Source organism: Gymnogyps californianus, unplaced genomic scaffold, assembly GCF_018139145.2.
Source record: "Gymnogyps californianus isolate 813 unplaced genomic scaffold, ASM1813914v2 HiC_scaffold_215, whole genome shotgun sequence".
Taxonomy (NCBI): Eukaryota; Metazoa; Chordata; class Aves; order Accipitriformes; family Cathartidae; genus Gymnogyps; species Gymnogyps californianus.
Window position 1 is genome coordinate 28,414 of NW_026114096.1, and position 6,539 is coordinate 34,952.

General features: G+C 56.2%; 2 non-coding genes across 2 annotated transcripts; both read left to right on the plus strand.

The window, feature by feature from the left end:
* Positions 1–960: 960 nt before the first annotated feature.
* Positions 961–1,032, plus strand: TRNAM-CAU (transfer RNA methionine (anticodon CAU)). The gene has a single exon. It is a non-coding gene; the product is annotated as a tRNA-Met (tRNA).
* A 3,150-nt stretch (positions 1,033–4,182) lies between these two features.
* TRNAG-UCC (transfer RNA glycine (anticodon UCC)) lies at positions 4,183–4,254 on the plus strand. The gene has a single exon. It is a non-coding gene; the product is annotated as a tRNA-Gly (tRNA).
* Positions 4,255–6,539: the final 2,285 nt, after the last annotated feature.

Sequence of the window (6,539 nt, forward strand, 5' to 3'; positions counted from 1 at the left end):
CCTCTATATCGGGGTCCTCCATGTGCTAGGCTGGGGCACCGCTATGTGCACAGCTAAAATTAGGGATTTAGGGATTCCCTTGGTAATTCTATGCTAAACGTCCTTGTCTCCCTCCTTGGCCAGCAAAGAACTGACTTTTACACTGGGTACAGTCCCGCACCCCGTGCGAGCTGGATTTCTGGGCAGGGTTGCAGCCCTCCTGAGCTCGCTGGAGAGCCACTCCTCTCCGCCCTGCCAAGCAACAAGGCTGCCCCCTGGCTCCGGGGTTTCCTTCAGTGCCTGCAGAGCCAGCTTGGGTGGTGAAAGAGAAAGTCCCCAGCCAGGGTTATGGGCAGGAGCTGTGGGGAGAAGGGCAAGGCAAGGCCCTTGAGCTACCCTCCTGTCGTGGTTTTTAGATACAAGATACAGTTTTAGATACAAGAACTAGATACAAATACAAATAATACAAATCAAGTGATGCACACCGATGCCCAGTTAGTGCCCGAGCAGCGATCCGCCCCCCCAGCCAGCTCCCCCCAGTTTATATACTGGGCATGACGTCATATGGTATGGAATATGCCTCTGGCTAGTTTGGGCCAGCTCTCCTGGCTGTGTCCCCTCCCAACTTCTTGTGCCCCTCCAGCCTTCTTGCAGGCTGGGCATGAGAAGCTGAACTATCCTTGACTGAGTATAAAGACTACTTAGCAACAACTAAAACCATCAGGGTGTTATGAAGATAATTTTCCCACTAAATGCAAAGCACTGCACGGTCCCAGCTACTAGGAAGCAAAATTAAGTCTCTGCATGCCAGCCAAAACCAGGACAGCAGCCCAGGCCCAAAGGAGGTGAAGTTTCCAGGGAGACAATTTTGCTGCGCGGGTGAGGGCACAGGATAGACAAAGGGAAGGAGGCATGAGCGCTGGCAGTGCCAAGGGAGCATGAGGCCGGGCTGTGGGAGGTCCCAGCTGAGGTGCCAGGGGGAGCAGAGTGGCGCAGCGGAAGCGTGCTGGGCCCATAACCCAGAGGTCGATGGATCGAAACCATCCTCTGCTAATTGCTTTTTCCTCCTGCTGCCTCTCCCAGCAACTTTTCACCTGCACTGCTCTGGCTCTCTGCGCGGCCATGCCCATGGCCCTCCCGCTCCCTCAGCCCCTTCTCTCTGCACACGCCGCCTTCTTTCTCCTTTGCCTTCTTACGAGCCAGCACTCCAAAGGGACCCTCACCAAGGCAGACCCGTGGTCTGCAGCGGCAGCCAGACCTCCCCCCACAAGGAACTGGGGGTCCTGGGGACACCAGTGTTTCTCCCTTCCCGTCAGGCAGCTCAATCCCAACTTCCCAGACGCAAGCGGGCACCTTCCAGGAATCTGCAGGTGGGGAGGAGGACAAGGCTGGTGCTACTCTGGCAAACACCTGTCCAATCAACTTGACCATCTCGGGGTTTTCTCCATCCTAGTCTCTTTGCTGCCGTGCCCACGCGCAGTCCAGCCAGGAGCAGGGCCGAGCAGGTATTCCCAATGGGCACTGTATTGGCTCTATGTGGCTAGGTGTTGGCAGTGGAGGGGAGAGGGGGGTGCTGCAGGGTGCCTCTGTGAGCAGAGGCAAGGGGCTGCCCTGCCGCTGCACACAGCTGATTCCAGCTGCCTCCACAACACTGAGCCACTTGCGCAGCTTTTCCTGACAGGCTGAAGCCTGTGGAAGAGCCCACGCTGAAACAGATTTTCCTGTTCAGGTCTGCAGCACGGGGAGAACCCAGCCGGAGCCGTCGCAGTGAAGGACTGTAGCTGGAGCCTGGTAAAAGTGAGAGGAATGGCGGTGTTTTGTTTTGTCTTCATTCCTCACTACCAAAACCGCACACGGCCCTGATCCTTTCTTCCCCTCTGGCTGCTCTGGACTAGAATGCAGTGCTGGACACCCCCCTCTCTCACTCCACAAGCATGTCCACTGAACAGCGAGGACCGCTGAACCCTGGCCTGACCGTAGGTCTGTGCAGAGGGCATGCGTGGAGCCTGGGCCGGTTTGTCCTGGTGTCCCAGGGATCGAGGGCAGGCAGACCAGCCTGCTGTTGTGCAGTCCTCCTTTGTGCCTTTTGGGAAGATAGGAGCGACACTGACTTGCTTCCAGGCCTCAGGAACCTCTCCCAATTGCCGTGACCTTTCAAAGACAATGGGAGAGCGCCTCTTCAGAAGTTCTCCTTGTCTTGAGTGCTTTCAACGAGCTGGCAGCAGGAATGATGGCACTGGGTATCTGCAGGTGAGCTCCCTTCTACTTTTGTACCTGATGGGCCAGAAGCCAGAAGATCGCTTGATGTTGACCGTGAGGTCGCCTCTGGCTCTGCAGGTGATGGGCCATGCACAGGAATATTGCTTTGCGCTAGGTGCTTGTGGTTCATTCCATAGTGGATACCAACTGCCTGGTTGTAATCTTTTATATCTGAACGCTTCTTCGTTCCAAAGAAGGGGACAGCCCATCAGGGGGAGACCTGAGAACATGCGGGCGCGACAGTGTCAAAAATGGCCGTCAGCCAATCACAAAGCAATATGAGAACCCATGGGGAATGACGCTGTCAAGAGTTGCCTCTTTGCTGTATTTAGTGAGTGGGGCTTCCTCTTTCAGATGTGCTTCTGGGTACACAGGTAGGGTTGGCTGGTCCTCACAGCCAATCACAGGTCTGCCTGAGAGCAGGTGGTTATGACGGGGTCAAGAGATGGCTGTCAGCCAATCACAGAGCAGTAGGAAAACATGTTGGTTATGGTGTCTAATAAGAAAATGGCAGCTGAAAGAAAGTGGTGCCCCCCGTGTATGTAGAGGAAGGTACGTCCTGGTCAGCTGTACTTCATCATTCATCAGTGCTGGCATGGGGATTGACCAAAGCAATCATCCACCAGCAAAACCAGAGCAGCACAAGGCAGATTTTAGCCCAGGAACAGGTAATGCCTAGAGTCCTGCAAAACAAATTGCTTACAGGCATGCAGCACGGAATGTGGCAGATGCTCATATCTGACCAAGTGGATCAAGAAACTTGTGCTAGAAATAATCCACTTGGCCTATTTGCACATTACGTAGATAGAGAATTGTTACCCTAGCATTGCCTGCTTTCCGCTCACTGATTGCTGAGCTAATCCTAGACAAGTGTACAAAGATAGGGACATATCCAGTGACTCAGAAGAAAACCCAGGCTGGCTGCTGTGCCTTTTTAATTCAACCAAAGGGTGCATCGTGCAACCACATGTTAGCCTGGGGACAGCGTGAATGTGCTCCGACTGGGGCAGACTCCGCCTGAGTTACCTCAGTGTTATGCCCTACGGTATTCCAAGGGGCACTGTGTTGGCTACATCTGGCAAGGTTTTGGTAGTGGAGGGTTAGGGGGTGCTGCAGGGTGGCCCTGTGAGAAGAGATAAGGGGCTGCCCTGTGCCAGAACACAGCCAGTTCCACCGCACGACACAGCTGAGCCGTCATCAAAGTTTGTGGCCCCTCTGTGAAAAACATATTCCAGAAAGGGCAGAAAACGCCAGGCAGAGCGAGGCGGAAGGAACAAAAAGAGCGGGAAAGGGCAGAGGAAGATGCATCCCGCTTGGGCAGTGTAACGGAGTGTGGTGTGAAGAGTAAAGTTGAGCCTCTGGGAGAGGGGAGAGGAAAGGCGGTGTTTTATGTTTGTCTTTTTGTTTGTCACTGTGTGAATGCGCTTTAATTGGCAAAAAATGAATTCTGCCCAAGTCAAGCCTGACTTGCCCGCAACAGTGTTTGCTAAGGCATGTCCTTGTGTTTATCTTGACCCATGCGATTTGTCATCCTGTTTTCAGTGCTCCGCATCCCCTGAGGGTGGGGAAAGTAGTGAGCAGCTGGGTGGGTGTTTGTCTGTGCTTAAAGCACGAGAGGTACATCCAGAGAAAGGCCCATCGCGTTGCATAGTACATGCCCAGCGGGCAGCTGTATGAAGGCAGATGGGAGCATCAGCATTGCCATCAGGCAGCAGGTTGAGTTTCCCTAGCCAACACGTCAGACAGAGAGAAGCCAGAGTCATCCGATGGGCTTGAGGCCGTGTGTGTGCAGGGGGCTGGAAGGAGGCCATCCGGGCTGTGAAGTGGAGAGAGTGGAGTTTGTGAGCTGGAAGAGGCAGGAGGCAGGGGAGTCTGGGAAGTGGAGGGGGCAGGAGGGAGGCGAGGCTGCGGGGTGAGGAGCAGGAGGCAGGAGTGGGTCGAGGAGCGTTGGTGGTATAGTGGTGAGCATAGCTGCCTTCCAAGCAGTTGACCCGGGTTCGATTCCTGGCCAACGCAGACAAGGTTCTTTTACTCAGCCTGGCTTCCAGAGGGCCTTGCCTCTCCTCTTCCAAACCAACCCAGCTTCCAGTCGAGGCCCTCCCCTTGACTCCCCCTCCAGCCTTGCCTCATGGCCAGGCCTCTGGGCACCTCCTAGGCCAGCAGACACAGGCCTGGCTCTTAGCAAGGCCCGCCTTGGCAAAAGCAGACTGCAGGGGCTGCTTGGACCCTTCAGAGATTCTCAGGGAGTGCTTGTAGCACTGGAGCAGGTGCCCAGAGAACTTTGGGATTCTCCATGCCTGGGTATCACCCTCACGTTTCAGTGGGGCTCAGGCACTGAGCCGCCTGCTCTAGCTTTGGGGCTAGCCCTGCTTTGAGCAGGCAATTTGGACTAGTGCCCTCCTGAGATGCCTTGCAGTCTAGTTCCTTCCACGAAGCAACAAATCCCAGAGAGAGCTGTGACCTCCTTCTCTGCACCATGGGCGGCAAGCGGGCCTCTTCCCCACAGGAACTGGAGCTCAGTCATTGCTCAGCACTTGGCGCATCTCGTGTCCTTTCGCCTTGACTCTCCAGCCCCTTTCCCACACACTGACTCCTTGAGACCACCCCAGCATTCCCCCAGGGGTTGGTGTGGCAGAGCCCCTCCTTGCCCACGGAGGGCAGGGAAGAAGGAAGCACCCTTGTTGCCCCCAGGAAACCGTCCATGAGAAAGGCAGGCGTGTGCCTGGAGCCTCCTTGACAGGGATGTTGGCCGTGCGCAGAGCCGTAATTTGCTGACGGTTCCTTTGCTTGGTCCGTGAAGGATTGCCTTGGCCTTTGGGAGACGCGTCGGAAGCGTGCTGCCCCTGTGCTGGCTACTCGGTTTCCGTGTTGGTCTGAAGCGCGTGTAGGAGCTGCGGTCGCCTGTCAGCAGCCCGTGGTGGGAGCAGGGCAAGGGTGCTGCAGGAGCCAGCTCCCCCTGCAGCAGTGCCAGGAGGAGGCTGCCTGAGGTGGGCTGGCTCTGGCAGCTGCAGGGGGAGGAGTGGCGGCAGCAGCAGCAGGCAGTGGGTCAGGATGGCCGAGCGGTCTAAGGCGCTGCATTCAGGTTGCAGTCTCCCTGGGAGGCGTGGGTTCGACTCCCACTGTCCTGACAGGCTCTTCTCTCTCTTGGCCTCCTTCCTCTCCTCACTGCAGGCTTCTTGCTCCTCTGGGGGCTCTGCTCAGCTCTTGCTGCAGTCCCAGCTCTGCAGAAGGAGAAGGGGCCATACCCATGCTGCCCCACCAGTACCAGCTGGGTAGGCCTACAACAGAAAACAGGGAGGGAGAGCCAGCCCCTGGGGAATTCCACTTGGCCGCTCTCCCCTGCAAAACTCGCATTCTGCATGCCTCTCCCCGCATTTCAGTGCGCATCTCTGGACATTCTTCAAACATTCGCTCACACAATCCTCTCTCCCTGCAACAACCCTTCTGGCTGGAAGGCATTTCAGGAGTCAGAGAGGGCATCCTCCTGCTTCAAGCAGGCTCACACCACCTGATCAGTGCTTTCTCCTTTCGGTCATACAATACCTTGAGGACAGACATTTCACAGCCCCTTGGCACCCCGGCTCCCATGCTTAGGCACCCTCAGGGTGATCATTTGGGTTCGTGTAACCAGTCACAAACTGGCCTCTTCAATTTCTGACCACGGCGCTCATCCTCCAGCCGTTGCAGTAGCCTCCTTGCAGGCGCTGGAGGGAGGCTCCGATTCGATCCCTGCTAAGCATTTTCTTCTACCAGCTAAGCGAAGCCTTGCGTCCTCAGCCTCTCCTCCCAAGGCCAGAGCACCCGGCCCCCTGACTATCCTAGGGATCCTCCGCTGAAACTTGCTCCACTTTATCACCCGACCTTCCTTGGTTCCCCAGATAGTCCTTCTTCCCCTTTTTTGGTGACGGGGCAACTTTTCCCTCTCCTTAGTCAGCAGGGAGCTCCTCTGCCCTCTGCTCCCGAAGCTGGAGAGCCCCCTCAGATGCCGTCCTTCCCTCTTTCAGGTCCAATGGCACATTCTGTAGGTGCCAATCCAGGATGTGGCGTTGACCAAGCAGGATTTCAACCCCAAAAGTTTCGCGGAACTGGCAGTTCCTCACCAGCAAACATGGACAGCACCAGTGGGAAGAGGGCAGGTGGGCGTAGAGGCCGACCAGGAAGAGGCCAACAGGGATGTGGCGGGCTCTGGGGCATTTCTCTCCAACGCTGCTGACAGGAGAGAGACATCCTCACTCACGCAATGCCACCACAGGTTGCATGAGCACTGGTGGCATTTTTCAGAAGGACCGCAGTCAGGAAGT